Below are 18,674 nucleotides of genomic sequence, written 5' to 3'. Positions count from 1 at the left end.
CTCTTTTCTCTTTATTTTCCTAGAAGATTGAACATTTTGAATAATTGTTTGATGAAGAAGACATAACAAATTATAAAGAAGAAATCTAAACATTCACAAGTAATTATCAAGTAGAGAAATTAAGCCTAATTCCACTACACTTGGTTTCTCAATACTATCAAATCTAACCATAAGAATTGAATTCCAAGAAAAGACCACTAACCAAGCCACTCAAGCTTATATTGGTTACAATGTTATCAGAATTGGAACTAGAAACAGCTGAGGGTCAGGCCAAACCCAGACCAGAACTGATCAAGGGTCAGACTGGGACTGGACCAAAACTGAAAAGAAAACTGTGTTGACGAACTAGCAGGATGAGGGACAAATGAGGGTAGCTTGGCTCGGAAGCAGCCCAAAGAAGTCCATAATCAGCCAACTGCTTTGGTTCAGAAACCTGTTTGGACCCCACAAAGGGTGAACCAGTCTGGACCATCTGGTTTCAATAATGTTAATTAAAAATGCCTACCAGCTATCAAAAAATGCAATACCAATCAACTAAATCCAATTGTCAAACATGCACAAGGCTACAGAACTATCAGACACTTTCAACAGCTCTTCAATTTGGTAACTCTTCCCCATGCCTGGAAGATTGATGAATTACAATGAAAATTCTGCACACGAAAAGAAAAAGAGGGTGGCATGTGAGCATTAGTTCCAAAATGAATTTGATAACACATATAAACGAATAGGAATCCAAATACCCTTGTGAATAGATTCACTGTATCTGAAAGAAACCTCGGAAAAAAAAGATGGGAAAATGGAAAATGAGAAATATCCTCCCTTTATTATAATGTGAAAAAGTTATATTCCTATGCAGTGTGCACAGTAATATCTATTACTTTTCCATTCAGTTAACCAATTACCTCTTTCGGAGAAGGTGAATCAAGTGTTGGAGACACAAGAGAAACAAAAGTTGATTCCATGTCAACAAGGTAAACCGCCATTGTATAGCCTCAACTCTAAAAATCATACAAAGCAGGAGTAATTCCAACAATCTGTTTCAGAAAAACAATATCCACATGTTATCGAATATAATAATAAAAGAAAGTAATTTTCAAATTTGGAAAATGCATTCAACAATAGCCTCGTTGACTTAAACAAAAACAAACAAAGCAAAAAATCGAATATCAATTTTTCCTATGGCAAATAAAAAATGCATCTTGATTCATTGTCCATTCCAAAAACTTTTGAAAATAGAAATGAATGAAATTCTGGCATTTCCACCATGAACTTAAAGACTTGAGACACTGTCCAGCATATAGGATGTGACCCAACAAATGAGCAGTAATTCTTTGAGCAACCTGTGTCAAAGCGAAGTTGAGCAGAAATAGAAGCAACAACCAAGACAAATGTTTGTATGGAATGAATTAAAATTTTCACAAAATGATCCATTCTCAAAATTTTCAGATTGAGTGCATTTTACAAGAATACAAACTTTTCAAATAATGTTACCATGATTCTGTATACAAATCTCTCATCTCAAAAATGTAGGCATGCTTACACTAAAATCAACAATGCCAATAAATTACTACAAGATAACATTGAAATTGCTTCAAACAAGTTTTACTTACCTCTCTTTTAAAGGAGGACATCTTCCAAGGCCTGGAGTGGCAGATGCAATAGTGGATACTATGTCAATGAATACACGGTGCACCTATTCAACAGGCAATTCCAAGTGTTCATATTAACATTTTGCTCAAAGAATACTACATAATGCCAAATCTGCTATAAAAGCTCCAAAAGATGCCAAAAATATGTTCAAGCTTTAAATAATCCTCCAATTTTAACACACTGAAATGCTTGGCAAAATTACCTTTTGTGCAAAAAAAATCAATATACATTCACATACACAAAGAAACCTTATATGTTTGATAGCCTCTTGTAGTCAAGTTATTGTGTGCAAAAAAGAAAACCACAATCAATAGGGTTGCATAAGAATCATCACATGCACCTAAATAGAGCTTTTTGAACCAGATTAACAGTTTGTGTTACAGTTTGTGTTTTTGAGCTTCTGAATAGTAGAACTCTTGTAAAACACTGACCAGTGTTTTACAGCTATGATGGTCAATTATAGCATCAACTATTTCTGTATCGATGTGATGCAGCAGTGAATTTTTATAAATAACTGAAATCTTTGATGAACTCAAACAAGAGGTGAATATCACCTTTTCAACACAAAGATGTGGAGGCTGTTTTAGTAGCTCCGGAACTCCTTTTATAAGGGCCCTTGATCCCTTTTCTGGGGATATAAGATACGGCTGATAACCATCTGCTTCTAACAAAATCCATATACAAACACAAATAGCACATAGTCAATTCCTATTTAAATTTTCTAGCAATATCATGGCTAATGCTTGTAAGTCAAAAAACAATAACAAAAAACATGTAGGAAATTACAATCCCATGATGCATTACTTTCTTCACATTGTTGATACCAAAATGTCTATCTAATGGAAGCTGTTTGAACTTTGAACCTGCTAGGCAAACTTCCCTCGAAGTTTGCTATCACCTTCCTACCATCCCCATGTAGAACAATGATCAGAAAGTTGGTTATATCTTACAAACTACAAATGCATATTCTCACTACCTCATGTTTGAGCAAAAATCCCCCAAGAAAATACACCTATGCCTAGAAGGTTAGAAGCTAAAAGGAAACTTGCATCTCAGATTCAGGCCCCTGAAATGATATCATATGCTCAAGCAATGGACAAATATTCAAGGAAAGAGATGAGATTAGCTTACATGCTTATCTCACTAAGAAGAAGATTCTACACAAAAAACAAACTATGGAGAAAGTTGAAATTGGTAGGAAATTATTATAAATGGCATGTAACTCATTGACATATATTAGCTTTTGAACGAGATTCACGACATAGCATTCAAATACATGAGCAAGTACAACAGAATACTAGGCCTATCAAGCAGACTACAAAGCACCTAACCAATACTCCTATTCCAAAGCTAAAAATGTGTCATATTCCAGCCCCTATAATAATAGGATATGTTTAATCGATTAACAAATATTCAAGGAAAGAGCTGAGATTAATTTACATGCTTATCCCACTAAGACGAAGATTCCACCCCAAAAACAAACTACCAGGAAATCTGACACAGTTATATAAAATTTAAATGGTGTCACTGATTGACATGCTCTGCACCAGATTTACCAGATAGGGTGGAGGATACCAGCCACCATAACACAACAGGAGACCAGTTAGGCAGTGCATAGTGTCAGGGAGGGAAATTGTTCCATAAAATCCTGCTTCCAAGAAATCCCATCAAATCTGGGGACCATCACTTGCTTCTATTAAATGTGGATGGTGTTGTAATGTCCCTAGGGAATTTTTGCCCTTGGTTTATCACGAGCATAAGGATATATTGCACTAATAACACAGTATCCTTTACAACTTTTCCCAATGACAATTAAGATGCAAAAATGAACAGATAAGTAACATTGACAAGATACATCAGTTTGTCACCCTCATAGGTTTATTTCTTAATGTAGTTATAGCACTGAACAATTACAAACAACAGTATGAGAGAGATTGTATTTTATAGTATATAACATCCACAATTCATAAACATAAAACCAGTCCTCCATACATACAGGGTTTAATGCACAATCCTTCAAGTTTCGCACTACAAGAGAGGTACACAAAAGCTGCTAAATTGCTAACAATCCTACTGGCCTACTAATCTTGTGCTGACCTTATAATCAGCCTCAGAAATTAGCCAACTGGCTACCTCCTTGCTGTCACTTGTTGCTGACTGAATTGCTGCCACAGCTTGACATGTTGCCCTCAACAGAATTTTGGAAGATGAGGCTGCTACCCCAGTGAGTATTCAGATGTTACTTAGCAGCACTAAAGTGGCTCCCACTGGACTGAAGAAGGGGATACGCTAACTCAACTAATCTTCAACCTGCTGCTGTGCTTCGATTACTGCCTGGACGTGCCCCTGTGAATCTTGGACGAGATTTGCTGCATCCTGTGATTCATCCATAGTCCAAACTCCATCTAAAGGCTCCTTTTGCTGCCAACAGAAGTCATTCAGAGGGTATGGGATGACAGCGGGAAGGGTCCACTGCCCTAGATCTGTTTAGTAAGCCCTTAATTCTACTTAACCATCCCTCTGTAGTTCAATAAAGGGTGCTGCTGCCCTACAAAAGGCACAGTATGACCTTTGCTACTCTCGTCTGCCCTCAATCAAACTGCAGGTCCTCAAAATAGGTTGACTGGTATGTGGATGAGTGACCTGCTATCCTGGAGTGACTTCAACTTGGGCTTGGAAGGTTCTGCTGCCAAGGTTTAACCGGCAGATAACTTCGTTACCTCAGATAATCCCCCTCGGTTAGCCGCAGATCTAAATCAGAATTTTGGTCTACATTGGGAGTGGTAGCCCTCGCTCCTCTTGTGGTGAACTTCACACTTCAACACAGTCACAAAGTAACCCCAGATTTCCCAGTCAGAGCCACAGAAATGCCCTTCTCCAAAACCCTTGGTTTGCCACAGATAGATGATATACCTCAGACAGCCTCCTAATTAATCCACAGAACTCTTCTTGCTTGCCACAACCAGATGAAGAAAATACCTCAGAGAACTATGCCAGACAGTTTAAGAGAAAGAGAGAAGATTAGCTATGGTGGGATCATCACCACCGAAACTAATCAAAAGAAGAAGGGGTTTTAAATCCCTCAGAGCCTCAGCTCACAAAACAGAGATATCCAACCAATCAAAGATAAGAAAATGATTTCCCCTATTTTTTATTTATAGATTCCTTATGGGGGCTCTTCTCCTTATTTTCGTGTGAGGGGTTACAAGTTTCCCTCCACATAGCCCCAATTCTGGCTTCTTCCACAAACTTTGGCCCAATTACCCCAAATTTACCCAATGTGCCCCAAAACATTGGATAATAGTTTGCCCCCTTTATCATTGACTATAGCCTATGGGGTTGGATAGGCTACTTCATCCTCCCTTGGGCAGTTAATTAGAAGGGAACATTACAGTCCCCCCTTCCCAACATTGCTTGTCCTCAAGCAATTTCAAGTTCGGGTGCTGCACAATTTGTCCTCCAAACAGATCTTGAATGATGAAATCTTCCCATGCTGTATGGTGTGCATGATATGTATCTGCTAATGTCTCATCTGGGCATTCATTGTCATCATCAATCTCTCTATAAAGCTTGTTTTTCACATGATTTAGATCTTCATGTAGCCCATTCAACAACACAACTAGGAACCCTTGTACATCCTCTTGACAATAACCTGCAATGTTGCGCTTTAAAACACCAAATGCATGTTTAAATGAATGTGGTGCAAATTTAAATCCAGGACTGTTTATATGTTCTTTATAATTTCCAAGAGAAAACTTGACTAGCTCAGGGATGTGGTCCACACATTGAAGAGCACTGTCCATATAACAAGTATTACCAAGGTTCTGAAATCCTTTTAATCCCACAAAATTACCCAGTTCTATGGGTGAAAAACTTGATTTATTCTTGTGTGCATAGATGCATGCCCTTTGAGGTGTTGCTGGCAATGTGGCAGTGCCATTTTCTTGCATTACAGATGACCTGCAACGTTTTCCTGTTTGCCACAAAATTAACATTAGCATATCAGTTTCACCAGTGGAGTGAATGGTGACGTTTTATTACTGTATTTGGTATCAAATGTTCTGGCACATTGGTTCCGCTCCCTGAGTTCAGAGTTTTTCCACTGTTATAAGAAGATATTCTATCAACTTCCAGCGGAATTTCTTGACCCATCTCTACTTTAGTTTCTATTGATTTGGGGTAACACCGGATGTGCTCTAACCACGAAATTTGGTGGAGAGGTTGGGGCACATGAGATCTCCAATACCCAGAAAGGGTTTGGGCAGATTCTAAACAAATCAGGAGATATTAAAATAATTAATATTTTTAATGGAGTCCCTAAGTCTAAACTTAGGGAAAATAAAATATTAATGTGTATTAATATGAATCTGTGTTAGAGTGGTCCAAAAGACATGGATCAAGCCAGATCTAATCTTAGCCGTTGATTAGGGACTTAATCTCGGCCGTTGAGATGTTAACAGAAAAAGTATAAGAGGAGGCTTGAGGGTCACTTGGAGAGTACACTAGATAATCAGTCATTCTATTCTCTAAAGCAGGGTTTGCTAAGAGAGATAGAATCAGTGATCGGGAAAGCAGCTGGGGGGCATTGAGTACAGAGGAACAGAGAAGGCAGAGATTGTGTCGGAAGAGCAGTGCAGCAGCCAAAGAGGGTGACGCAGAGCCAGCAAGGGCTCACGCAGGGCCACACAGAGGCAGCCAAGTGTTGCGCAGAGCACCAGAGGGGCCAGCGTAGCTGATGCAGAGGCTCCCAGAGCTGACGTAGGGCCTCCTGGGGCTGACGCAAAGCCAGCGTGAGACAGAGAGCGGCTCACGCAGTCCAAATTGGGTAGACGTTGAGGTTACAGGAGCAGTTTTGTGCTGAAGAGCTGCCGGAAGGGTTTTTCGGGGTTTCAGGCAGTGGATTTCTCTCAAACTATGAGGTATAGCTGCTAAAGAAATTCTCTGTTGGGTAGGCCAGTTTTGGCACCCAGATTGTACTCTGATATTGCTTAATAAGAAACCCTCAAATAGTTGCACCGATTTTCCCACATTGGGTTTTTCCGGGAACATTGGTCCAAAAATAATGGTGTCATGTGGTGTGTTTGTTCTTGTTTCTTTTAGTTGTTGATCTGTAATATGTTGAGCATGCACTGGTGTTTATTTTCAGTATTTACTTTGTAAATAACTTGTTAAAGAAAAATAACAAGTAGGTAGGAATAAATCAGAAAAAGTGCATGAAGGGTTTCTAAACTAAGTAAACTTAGAAACTTCAACAGTTTCCTCGAGAGTTAGATCTCCACAGTATACCAAAAGATTGCATCTTGTCCTCCCCTTATAATTCCAACTATTAACTTTTTTAGATCATGAGTTTGGGTAGCTCACATGCCCTCTTATAAAGTTCACCTAAAGTGTCCTTTCTGCTCATTCTAAGAGTGAATTGTTTCTCTTCTGGTGCTATTACCAAAAGTGGCCAGAATGGGTATACCTCTACTGCTACATTATTTAGGAAATTACCTGCAGCAACCGATTTTCTTGATAATATTGGTCCACCACCGTACCTTTTCATATGATCTTTAAGATGTCTCTTACAATCAATATGTCCTGTGCTCTCTCCCTTCGTAGGACTGCCATCAATGGACCACTCTCCTAATCTCTGTTCCATAAGATCTACAGGAAAAAATGCTTTTGCAGTTTTATTTCCTTTGTGGACATTCTCACCAGTCTCCAACATGCTTCCACAAAATTCTTGCTCCATATTCAAAATCGTGCATACTCTGAATTAAAGACGGGGCTCCAACCAATGCCCATGCGTAACTTCAGCCGATCTGCCATGTGCGATCCTACAGAACCTCTCCCTGAGTGTAGACTCGGACAAAATATATCTGGTCTTTATAGAAAATGATCTTGTCTTCTACCCTTTACCTATCATCTTGGAGGAGGCCATCCATAAATTCATAAGAAAACTTACTTTTGGAGTACTCTACTAGGAGATGGGCTCTTCAATCTTTGGTGATTGTTGCGAGCATGCATATATCAATGCCAAAATTCTTCTTGCATTTTATACCCAACTCATAATTTTGTAGGCTGCTACCTAATGGCCTAGGGTTTGCAACCATACAGGCTGCTATACAAATCACATCTTCATGCTTAGGTATTGTTACCTACCACTTTGTGGGTGATATCCATAGGAGAATTTTTTTTCTCTTGGATGGGTCCTCAGCCAGCAGCCCATTGCAAACCACCAGATAGCTCGACGTGCCATTTTCTCTGCCACCTAAGCCAACCATGTGGTCCCTCGCCCATTTGTTATGTTCGTATGTTTGAAGGTGGGCCTTCCAACTCCAAAGGTATGGTTTTTCATTGTGTAGTTGGGTATTTTTTTTAGCTTATCATCGACACTTTGGGCATGGATTAGTGAGGGGATTCAGAAGAAAGAGTGGACTAGGTTTGTACTCTTGTCTCCTCTGCCCAATTTGATGGTTAACCTTGTATCCTAGTCTCGTAGGATCTCCTTTATCCTTTATTGGCTACTAAGCTTTAGGGAGGGCACTACATGGGAAACCCCACTTTTGGTTGCGTGATCCTGCTTCCCAATACCATATACATTACTCCTCTCCGCTCATTACAACCCTATTCATCATTTTCCCCATCTGGGTCCACATTTGTCTGCTGGGTCAGCCACTCTCAACAAGAAATGTACCATAAAATGCAAAAGATGATCGAAGATACAAATTTAGCACGTTAGCAACAGCCAACATGAACCCTACCCCTTATCTATGGCCATCACCCTAGTTCCTATGGGCCCTATATGAGCCCTCTCCATCATTAAGGAACCTATGATCGTCCCAACTCCTGGTGGGCAATGAATTTCCCCACCTTAAGGGGGTATCCACAACTATACCCTATGCATCATGCTCTCAACCCTTGGAGCCCTGAGCAGTTATGAAACAAAATCAATCAAAGGCAAAAGGCATATGAAGAAGGGTGGAAAAACAAAGGTTGAAGTAACTCATGTACCACGATTGCTCCCTCCTACACTCATATACCCAAGCGTGGGCTTCCCCTATTATAGCTACCCTTGTACTGTGGCATGTGGCTTGGAGCCTTCCCCTGATCCCCACTCCATTCCATCATTATATCACAAGCCAACTACCACTTGATGGATGTACCATGGACATGTTACCCCCTTTAAAGGTTGAAACCACCTAATAGGGTCCTTGGTTAATCCTTTTATTGAGCTTGGAGACACATGTACATGCCACTATGAAGTGTCCATTTGTTTTCCATGATTTGTAAGCTCTTTTACTCAATTATTCTAATGATTTGTTGTACTAGAAGGCAAGGAGATGCATTGGATCTTATGCGGGATTAGATTAAGTTGGAAGTAGGTGTCCAACTTTTGCACCCGAGCCCTTGTTGAGCACTTGGATGATCCATCGAAAGAGGGAATGACCAGTTTACCCACCTTACCCATCAAATCATGATTTTGTTGTTCCCTAGGTCTATTGTTGTATTTGATATTGCTAAACTCTTGAAATGTCATGGATGCTCGTACATTTTCCCCTAGTGTTGCATGCTCCTGAAAGTATTCATCAAAATTTCCATTTTGTTTTGTTGCTCCTTGGGTTGTAGTTATTGGACCATCTAAAAATTAGGGAAGGGTCTATGATTCCTTCCATTGGTTGTCCCTGCATTAGATTGTGCAAAGATATTTAAAGAAACGGGATTATGGTTGTTGCTCCCTTCAACAGAAGTCATGTTACCAACATTCAATCCATTAGCAACATTGTCACTTATGTTGTTTAGATTTCTCATGACCTAGGCAAAAAATTACATCATTTGCTATTGTCCTTAGGTTATTTGTTGCTACCCCTGTGCTAACAATTGGGATATTTTTTGTTGCCCTTGAATTAGCACATTCAAGAGTTTAGTGGGATCATGTTCACCTTTTTCCTATGGATAACCTTTTTCCTCCTAATTGTAAAGTTAATCCTATCTTCTGGAAGCGCGCAAGGCTCATATTCTCACAAGTTTCCAAAATCCATAGCTCTCATACCACTATAATGTGCCTAGAGAAATTTTCCCCTTTGGGTTATCAAGAGCATAAGGATATATTGCACTAATAAGACAGTATCCTTTAAAACTTTTCCCAATGACAATTAAGATGCAACAATGAATAGATAAGTAACATCAACAAGATACATCAGTTTGTAACCCTCGTAGGTTTACTTCCTAATGTAGTTATAGCACTGAACAATTATGAACAATGGTATGCCAAAGATTATATTTCATACCATCCACAATTCATAAACATAAAACCAGTCCTCCATACATATAGTGTTTAATCCACAATCCTTAAAGTTTCACACTACAATAGAGGTACACAACAACTGCTAAATTGTTAACAATCCTACTGGCCTACTAATCTTGTCCTGACCTTGTAATCAACCTTAGAAATTAGCCAACTAGCTGCCTCCTTGTCACTTGTTGCTAACTGAATTGCCGCAACAACTTGACTTGTTTCCCTCAACAAATTTTTGGGAGATGAAGCTACTACCCTAGTGAGTATTCAAATCTTAGTTAGTAGCCCTAAAGTGACTCCCACTGGACTGAAGGAGGAGATCCGCTAACTCAACTAATCTTCAACTTGCTATTGTACTTAGATTACTGCCTGGACGTGCCATTATGAATCTTGGATGAGATTTGTTGCCTCCTATGATTCACTTGTAGTCCTAAATCTGTCTAAAGGATCCTTTTGCGTTGCCAACAGAAGTCATTCAAAGGGTCTGGGATGACAACTCGAGGGGTCCACTACCCTAGATTTGTTTAGTAAGACCGTAATTCTACTTAACCATCCCTATGTAGCTCAATAAAGGGTGTCACTGCCCTACAGAATGCACGGGATGACCTCTGCTACTCTCGTCTGCCCTTAATCAAACTGCGAGCTCCTAGAATATGTTGGCCAATACATGGATGAGTGACCCGGTATCCTGGAATGACTTCAACTCTAGCTTGGAAGGTTTTGTTGCCAAGGTTTAACCCACATAGAACTTTGTTACCTCAAATAATCCCCTTCAAGGTTAGTCGTGAATCTAAATCAGAATTTCAACCTACTTTTGGAGTGGTAGCCCTTGCTACTCCGATTGTGGACTTCACATTTCAACGCAGTCACAAAGAAACCCCGGATTGCCCAATCAAAGCCACATAAATGCCCTTCTCCAAAACACTTGGTTTGTCGTAGATAGATAATATTGCTCAAATAGCCTCCTAATTAATCCACGGAACTCTTCTTGCTTGCCACAACCATATGAAGAAAATACCTCAGAGAATTATGCCAAATAGTTTTAGAGAGAGAGAGAATTAGCTAGGGTGGGATCATCACCACTGAAACTAATCAAAAGAAGAAAGGATCATAAAACCCTCAAAACCTCAGATCACGAAATAGAGATATCCAAACAATTAATGATGAGAAAATGATTTCTCCTCGTTTTTATTTATAGATCCCTTATGGGGGCTCTTCTCCTTATTTTACTGTGAGGGGTTTCAAGTTTCCCGCCAAAACCCCAATTCTGGCTTCTTCCACAAGCTTTGCCCCAATTACCCTAAATTTTCCCAATGTTGCCCCAAAACATTGGATAATGGGTTTCCCCCTTTATCACTGACTATAGCTTGTGGGGTTGGATATGTTGGACATTTAATATTTTGTATAAAGAAAGAAAAGAAATTTATTTTATTTAAAGCATGGGTTTCATGCTCAAGTCTAGGTCAAAAGCATGTTCTTCGTGCTTCTAGGTCTTTCTAGGTCTTTCTAAGAAAAAGAAGAATTTATGTCATGTATTATAGTCCCATTTGGACTCATTGTAACAAAGAAAAAAAAATTGTCAAGAAAAAGCCATTTATTCCTCCAAGACCGAGTCAGTCCCATTCAAGGAGAAGTTAGCCTAAAGGAGGGCTATTCGACCCCTCAAGAAGGCTATAAATAAAAGGAGCTCGACTCATTTGAGAGATATATCCAAGACAAGTTCGATTTGCAATAGCGAAGGAGAAGAAAGAGTTGGAAGGACGAAGGAAGGAAGAAGAAAGCGAAGTCTCTTGGGTTTATCTCTTTTCTATCCACACATGTGAAGCTACTAGGGTTTTTATGTAGCTTGCAGTTGCAAGAGGCTGAAATTACAGGGCTGAAATTCTGAGGAGAAGTTGCAGGGCCAAAATTCTAGAGCGAAGCTGCAGAAGGTCGAAGTCTTGAAGCTGCCTTGGAGAGATCTTGTTGGGGGGGCTGACTTGGTGCTTGGGAGGATTCTAGGCTTTGGTCTTTGGGTCTTGGAAGTCTCATTGTAAGAAGATTCTATAAGAAGAGAAGCTTTCTTTCTAGGTTTTCCCCTTGGAGGGGTTTTGCCCTGGCTTGGAGCCTATATCTTGTGTACTTTGTCTCTTTGTGATCTTCATTGTTTTGGTAATTGCTTGATGAACAAGAACTAAAGAAGTAATAAAAGGCCAACTAACATCGCAAATAATTATCAAGTTCAAGAAAATCATTTATGATCTACAAGTTTATTGATTTTCCAACATGGTATCAAAGCTAAGGTGCAAGAAGGAGACTGAAGATCACATCCTAGTTGGCACTATGGCAAGGGTTATGAAGAAGGGTTTCAAGCTTCTTAGAAATCTCGCTACATCCATCAAGGGTTACATCTTGAAGATCATTTCCAAGCTAGAAGTAATGGATGGAAGTTTATTTTCCGCTTTGTCTGGGACTTTCAAGGATGAGAATGTATGGGTTGTTGACAATGGTGCTTCCAGATCTATAACAGGGGAATGTAGCCAACTCAAGACTTTTTCAAAAGGAACCTCTTCTCATTCAATAAAACTTGGAGACAAGAAAGTTATCTAGTGAAAGGGATTGGATCTACTTCGTTGGAGCTCGAATTTGGTGGAAGTATTCACTTCAACAACATTCTACATGTTCCAGGTTTGAAAAAAACATACTTTCTATGTCTTGTCTAGAAGATAAGAGTGATTGAATTGCTTTTGTTGATCGCAAGGTTTTGGTTTGGGGTAAGGACTCTAGTATTGATCATGCTAGGGTTAGATATCATTTTGGGATTCAACTGCGTTAAGTAAGTCATTCATGTATGACCATTTCCATGAGAGGTAGTCGTAACTGACTAATTTCTCATGATTTTTGAATAGTTCACTTAGCACTCATTGCATCGGGTGATGCTCACAGGGGTGAAGAAGTGGGATTGAAACTAGTGAAATGAATCACATAGCATCAATCATCACTTCCGGGGCTTGCACCCAGTAACCAGGACTTCCCAGGAGGTCACCCATCCCAGAACTCCTCTGGCTCAAGCGCGCTTAACTGTGGAGTTTTCCCCACAATCAAGCCCACTTAGCTTGCTACCCCATTTGCAAAACCTTAGCAAGTATTGTGCCTCATGAACCATTCAAGTAGAGATCCCTTGACTCTTTTTGAATTTAAGTATGGGGGTTTACGCAGTGCATTATATTAGATATCATTTTGGGATTCAACTGCGTTAAGTAAGTCATTCATGTATGACCATTTCCATGAGAGGTAGTCGTAACTGACTAATTTCTAGGGTTATTGGGATTCGTGAGGGGACATTACATAGACTGTATACACCTCTCGCTCAAGCCCTAGTTTACTTTGTTGTGAGTTCTTTTGAACTATGGCATAGGTGTTATCACAATTTTAGTTAAGGGTTAAGACATTTCAAAAAAAACTTTTATGAACAGTTTGGTCGCACTAACATTTATTTTGTCAACGCTATTTCAAAAAATTGTAAGACAAGTGCTGACAAATCAAATATTAGCGAAAGAGAGGGATTGCAAATAAACGAGCACTGACAAAACTATTGTGGTATATGGCCATTTGTGTGCCGACAACTGGCGCTGACAAATCCAACGTCAATGATATCTGATCAATATGTGATAGCAATCAATTCATGGTAAAAACATTGTTTACTCATCATTAGTTCCTTACAGTTGATTGACAGAGTAATAATAACGATGTAATCGATATCTTGTCACTGAATAACCTGCAGATTAGTTTTCATTACACTGGACGAGTTCATTGCATCCAATTAGTTTCAAAGATCAGTGTCATGGTTTTAGTATCGGTTGTAGATTTTGTGGGCAGTTGTTGAGAATAATGGGGAAGAGCGGACGCATGCAAAGAGGAGAACTGGAAGTCCCTGAGATTCTCGAGGTCGCCCCAGAACTCCAGGAACAATTTCGACAGCCCGGTTGGGAGTAGTTTTGTTTCCACTACGATGGGTATCACAATGGTGTGGCACAGGCATTTGTTGAAAGTTTCAATGGTGAAAATGTCAGAATCGCTGACATTTCGTTCTCAGTCACAGAGCAGAGTATTTCAAAGGAAACTGGTATACTGATTGAAGAACGTTGTTTCAAGAACAAAACCCTCGCTAGCATTGACATTCCTTCTTTCCTTAATGACGAACATAAAAATGAGTCGTGCTGGTCAGATATACAAAGGACTTGGTTAAAAAAGGAGTGGCATGAAATGTTGATCATCATCCAAAAATATTTTACTTGTGAAGGGTGTTACCATAGACTTGGTATGTTCCATTTCCTATTCTTAGCACACCTCTTTGGTCAAATTCACATCAATGTGCCCTTCTTCTTGTTAAATAGTTTAAAAAAGATGTCAGCCAAGGTCCAAAATAAGCCCAAGTCTGTTGTATATCATAAGGGCTTAATTAAGTTGTTAGTAGTAGACCATTTGAAGAAATTGAATAGGACCTAGGACCATTTTTTGTTCTTTGGAGGTTTTGGTACAACAGGAAACCCTAGCTCTCCGGCCATTAAAAGAAAGAGACGCGAGGACATATTAAAGGCAGGTAAGATTGTGGGAGAACCTTCGTCTTCCACCATTAAAACCAAAAGCTATTGGAAAAAGTAACTATGTTCGATCTTCAATAATATACTTGAGTCATTATGTAATGTACTTGTCAAAAGAATAATGAAAAGAATTTTTATTATTATTATTGTGACTTTTTAAGGCATGGGTTTCATGCTTGGGTCACCATGTTTTAGGTTAAAGTCCCCATTGAGGACTTCTAGGATTTATTCTGAGTTTATAGAATTATTGTACATTTAAAGAGACCCTTCTTGGGCTTTTGAATCATGTAAAAAGGTTTAGTATTGAGTCAAATATGAATTATGGAACCTCCACACCATGTCGGCCTAAGGGAAGATCAAGTCGGCCTAAGACCCTATTCGACCCCACAAGAAGCCTATAAAAGGAAGGACATTGAATTCATTTGGAGCATCACTTCTCATCAAGTTCGAATTCTCTTTACTGGGCAGAAGTGCGAAAATCTCTTGTTGTTGGGCAGAAGTGCGAAGTTCTCTTGTTGTTGGGAAAGTCTGTTGTCGGGAAGCCGAAGTGAATGCGAGTTTGGGTGAGTCTAAGGAGACAAGGAAAATCGAAATTTTGGTGGTGGTCTCTCTCTGTTTCGTGCTCTAGATTGGGAGATCGAAGTCTTCCAAGTTGGAATGCTGTCAGAAGCTATTAGTTGCTGCATAGTCGAAGTTGCTGGGAAGAGGTCAAACTTTTGGAGGCTTGGTCTTGTTCTAGGGTAAAGAGTCTCAAAGAATACTATTGAAAGGAAGAATTACTTTGACTAGGTTTTCCCCTCGAGGGGGGTTTTGCCCTGGCATGTGCCCATTGTTTTATGTGTTGTTTCTTTTGATAATTGCTTGATGAACTAAAGAAAGAAGATATAAAGAATCATAATAATAAGAAACATCACAAGTATTATCAAGATCAAGAAAATCTTTACTGCCTACCTGATTTTCCAACATGGTATCAGAGCTTTGGTAAAGAAAGAAGAAAAAGGCATATCCATTCATAGGCACCAATGCACCATCTCAGGAAAAGAGTCTATTATATTCAAGGAAGATGTCTAACTCAATCAAAGGTGAGAACAAACTTGAAGGAGCATCCAACTTTAGACCCTGAAAGAAGAGGATTGACCTAATCCTCGAGAAGAACAGGGTACTGGATCTAGTAAGAGGAAATGTAAAGAAACCTACAGAAGATGCCAGTGATGCCGACAAAGCAAAATTCAGGGATTTAGAATCGGTGGTTATGACTCCAATGGTAGAAGGGATTAAAGACAATCTTGTCCCATTCATAGCTAACATCAATCATGCTCAAGAGATGTATGAAGCCTTGTCGAAGTTGTTCACTATTAAGAACATTGGTCAAGTAGCAAGTTTGAAGAATGAGCCGAGGAATACGAAAATGACTAAAGAAGATATTGTGGCAACATTCTTTGTAAAGATAGCTAGACTCAGGGATGATCTTTTCAATTTTGGCCATTGATGAGATTGTCCTGGAAAAAGAATTGGTGATCACTGCTATATTAGGATTACCACCCTCTTGGGGTGCATTTGCTTCAGGTCTCAACAGTTGGAAGGTAGCTCCCACCTTTGAAGAATTATGGACCACATGTAGTCAAGAAGAATTAAGAATCTCAATGGTTGCCAATCCTAAAGGAGTATCAAATGCTTATGTTGCTCATCATAAAGGAAAGAAATCGAAGGGACCAAGTAAGAAAGTTGACATGTCTAAGATAGAGTGCTATCAATGTCATAAGAAAGGTCACTACAAAAGTGATTGTCCCAAGAATCGAAGGAATAAGAAGAGAGGAAGAGATCAAGCCAACTTTGCTGAAGGAGACTCAAAAAAAGTCAAACCTAAAGAATCCGACATTAGGGACTTACACTTTAAGTCATTTGCTTTAAATTACTTGTTTTATATGTATTAGAATTTATAGGTTTTTAACATATCTTTGGAAAAGACATTTTTGTATTGCTTTGTTGAAGGAGACTCAAAGAAAGTCAAACTTGAAGAATCCAACATTAGAGACTTACACTATTAAGTCATTTGCTTTATATGACTTGTTTTATATGTATTAGAATTTATAGGTTTTTAACATATCTTTGGAAAATACATTTTTGTATTGCTTTAAGTTTGTAGGTTTCCCTCAAGCTTTGGAGGGAGCTCCCAATAACTCTTAAAGATAAGTATCTCATGTCTTTTCAGTTTTGGGTTCGTGTACTCATTTAGTTTTGATTATATTAAATACTAATCACCTTTCTCCCTCTGTTGTCTTGATCAAGAAAACATCCGAAAGGAGGATCTCTCAAGACAAGGTTAGTCAAGATTCAAATGTATGCTTTGAATACATTGATTGAAAGGATTATTCATTTGATGATCTATTAATAACTTTGTTATGACTAGTTGTATTCAATCTCAGGGATTCTTGTTTGGGTGATTCGTCTCTTGATAAATCGACCCACCCTCTCATATTCTTGATTGACTATGTAGAACACTAGACAGGTTCTGGAAAACCCTAACCGAAGGGTATGCTAATGTGAATGTCTGAAATCCTAAGCTGCTTAGGGATATTGTGAAATGCTAGTTGAAGTTTTATTGATGATGTCATATTTTGGATTTTGATATGATCAGGAAATCCTAACTTGTTAGGGTTGAGTGATAAGGTCTAAAATCCTGGAACCTTTGAAGTTTTGGTAATGTTGGGTTTGTTGTGTTCTACATTGGAATCCTAGCACATTAGGGTTTGGTGGAATGTATGTTATTCATTGGAACCCTAGCTCATTAGGGTTTGGTAGAATATGTAAGCAAGACCTTTACATTGTCTTAGAAATGTTTTTCTTGGTATGTGTGTGTTTGTCTGATAAAACCCTAGTGTAATCAAAATGGTAGTGTCTCTAACTCTTATTTGATATTGTTGTGAAGTTGGGTTTGACTAACACATGATATGAAATATATTTGTATGATGATGTTATTTTTGTTGAAATCCTAGGTTGGAACTTGGTCTAGGTCAAGATGTATTAATGTTGTTGGGCATATGATATGCTTATGTATTGTTATGAATTCCTAGATATGTGTTGACCTAATCATTGATGATCATGAGTTTTAGGATTTAATGGAAATCCTTGTTTGAGATTCTAGGATGATGATATCTGAAAATCTAGGGTTTAGCAGTTAAATCCTAGTGGTGACATTTTCTAGTGTGAAATGTAACAATCTGAGATCTATGTATGTAATGATTGTTGAGATTGTGAAAATGGAATTCTAAGGTTTTGGAATTAAACCTCAGTGAAAGTAAAATCTCTAGAATATGATGATTTGAGATTTGTATAAAGTTTGGTGAATTTGTGAATTCTAGGGTTTTGGAGTTAAACCTTAGTCAAAGTAGAAATCTCTGATGAATGTTAACTATATGAGATGTGTGAGAAATTGTTGAAATTTGAATTTTTGGTTGAGTCTGATGATTGCTCGGAAATCTAGGGTTTGCGAGCTAACCCTAGTGGTATTTGGTCATGTTAATGACTGATTGATGGTTGATTGAAAATCTAGGGGTTGGAACTAACCCTAGTGGACACTGGTCAAGTTAATGACTAAGCTGTGATTGACTTTGATTGATTCTTTCGTATGAAATCTAGGATTTGTATAAATCCCTAGTGAGATGTCTAACATATGTATTTTGGAAGGTTGTTAGACACTTTGTAAATCTATATGTGTTTTGAATTGTTTCTAGGGTTTGCTATACGTTGTAGTAAGGCATATCATTCCTTTGGAAGGCACATTGAAACCTTAGATGGAATGAATGTTGTTATGAAGTAGTCTAGGGTGTATAACAAAGTCCCTAGCAAGATGTTGAAGAGTATATTTCCCTTATATGAGTAAAATTGAAATGCTTCTGTGTTTTTGATATGGCTAACATCATGCTTCTATAGGTTTGGTTGTACTTGCTATTGAAGTTGTGTAGGTACACAATCTTCAACTTGGTGAAGATGCTCATAGATGTGATAAGGTATCGGATTGCCAGTTGAGCATCCTAGAATTGTACTCAGATTTTCTCTTGCATAATAATCAAACCCTCAGAGTTGCTGCACCGGTTTTCCCGCATTGGGTTTTTCCGGGGACTATTGTCCAAAAATAACTGTGTCCTATGTGTTTCTAT

At 38.7% G+C, this 18,674-nt stretch overlaps 1 protein-coding gene across 5 annotated transcripts in view; it reads right to left on the bottom strand.

Moving 5' to 3' along the window:
* Nucleotides 1-473: 473 nt before the first annotated feature.
* LOC149186584 (uncharacterized) overlaps nucleotides 474-18,674 on the bottom strand; it is a 50,124-nt gene continuing 31,923 nt past the window's right edge. For 3 of the 5 annotated variants that reach the window (XM_089411045.1, XM_089411048.1, XM_089411049.1), the window contains 4 exons: nucleotides 2,205-2,314; nucleotides 1,611-1,693; nucleotides 903-1,034; nucleotides 474-650 (listed from right to left, as the gene is read on the bottom strand). The gene's annotated coding sequence lies outside the window, so the exon portion shown is untranslated. The remainder of the gene's footprint in view (nucleotides 651-902; nucleotides 1,035-1,610; nucleotides 1,694-2,204; nucleotides 2,315-18,674) is intronic. The other 2 variants (XM_089411046.1, XM_089411047.1) reach the window with 2 other exon arrangements.

This window comes from Pinus tabuliformis, chromosome 3_1, assembly GCF_031772625.1.
Source record: "Pinus tabuliformis cultivar Carrire ecotype Pingquan chromosome 3_1, CPIR1, whole genome shotgun sequence".
Lineage (NCBI taxonomy): Eukaryota > Viridiplantae > Streptophyta > Pinopsida > Pinales > Pinaceae > Pinus > Pinus tabuliformis.
Note: the sequence above shows the minus strand (reverse complement) of the source record. Positions and strands in the feature narration are given on the sequence as shown.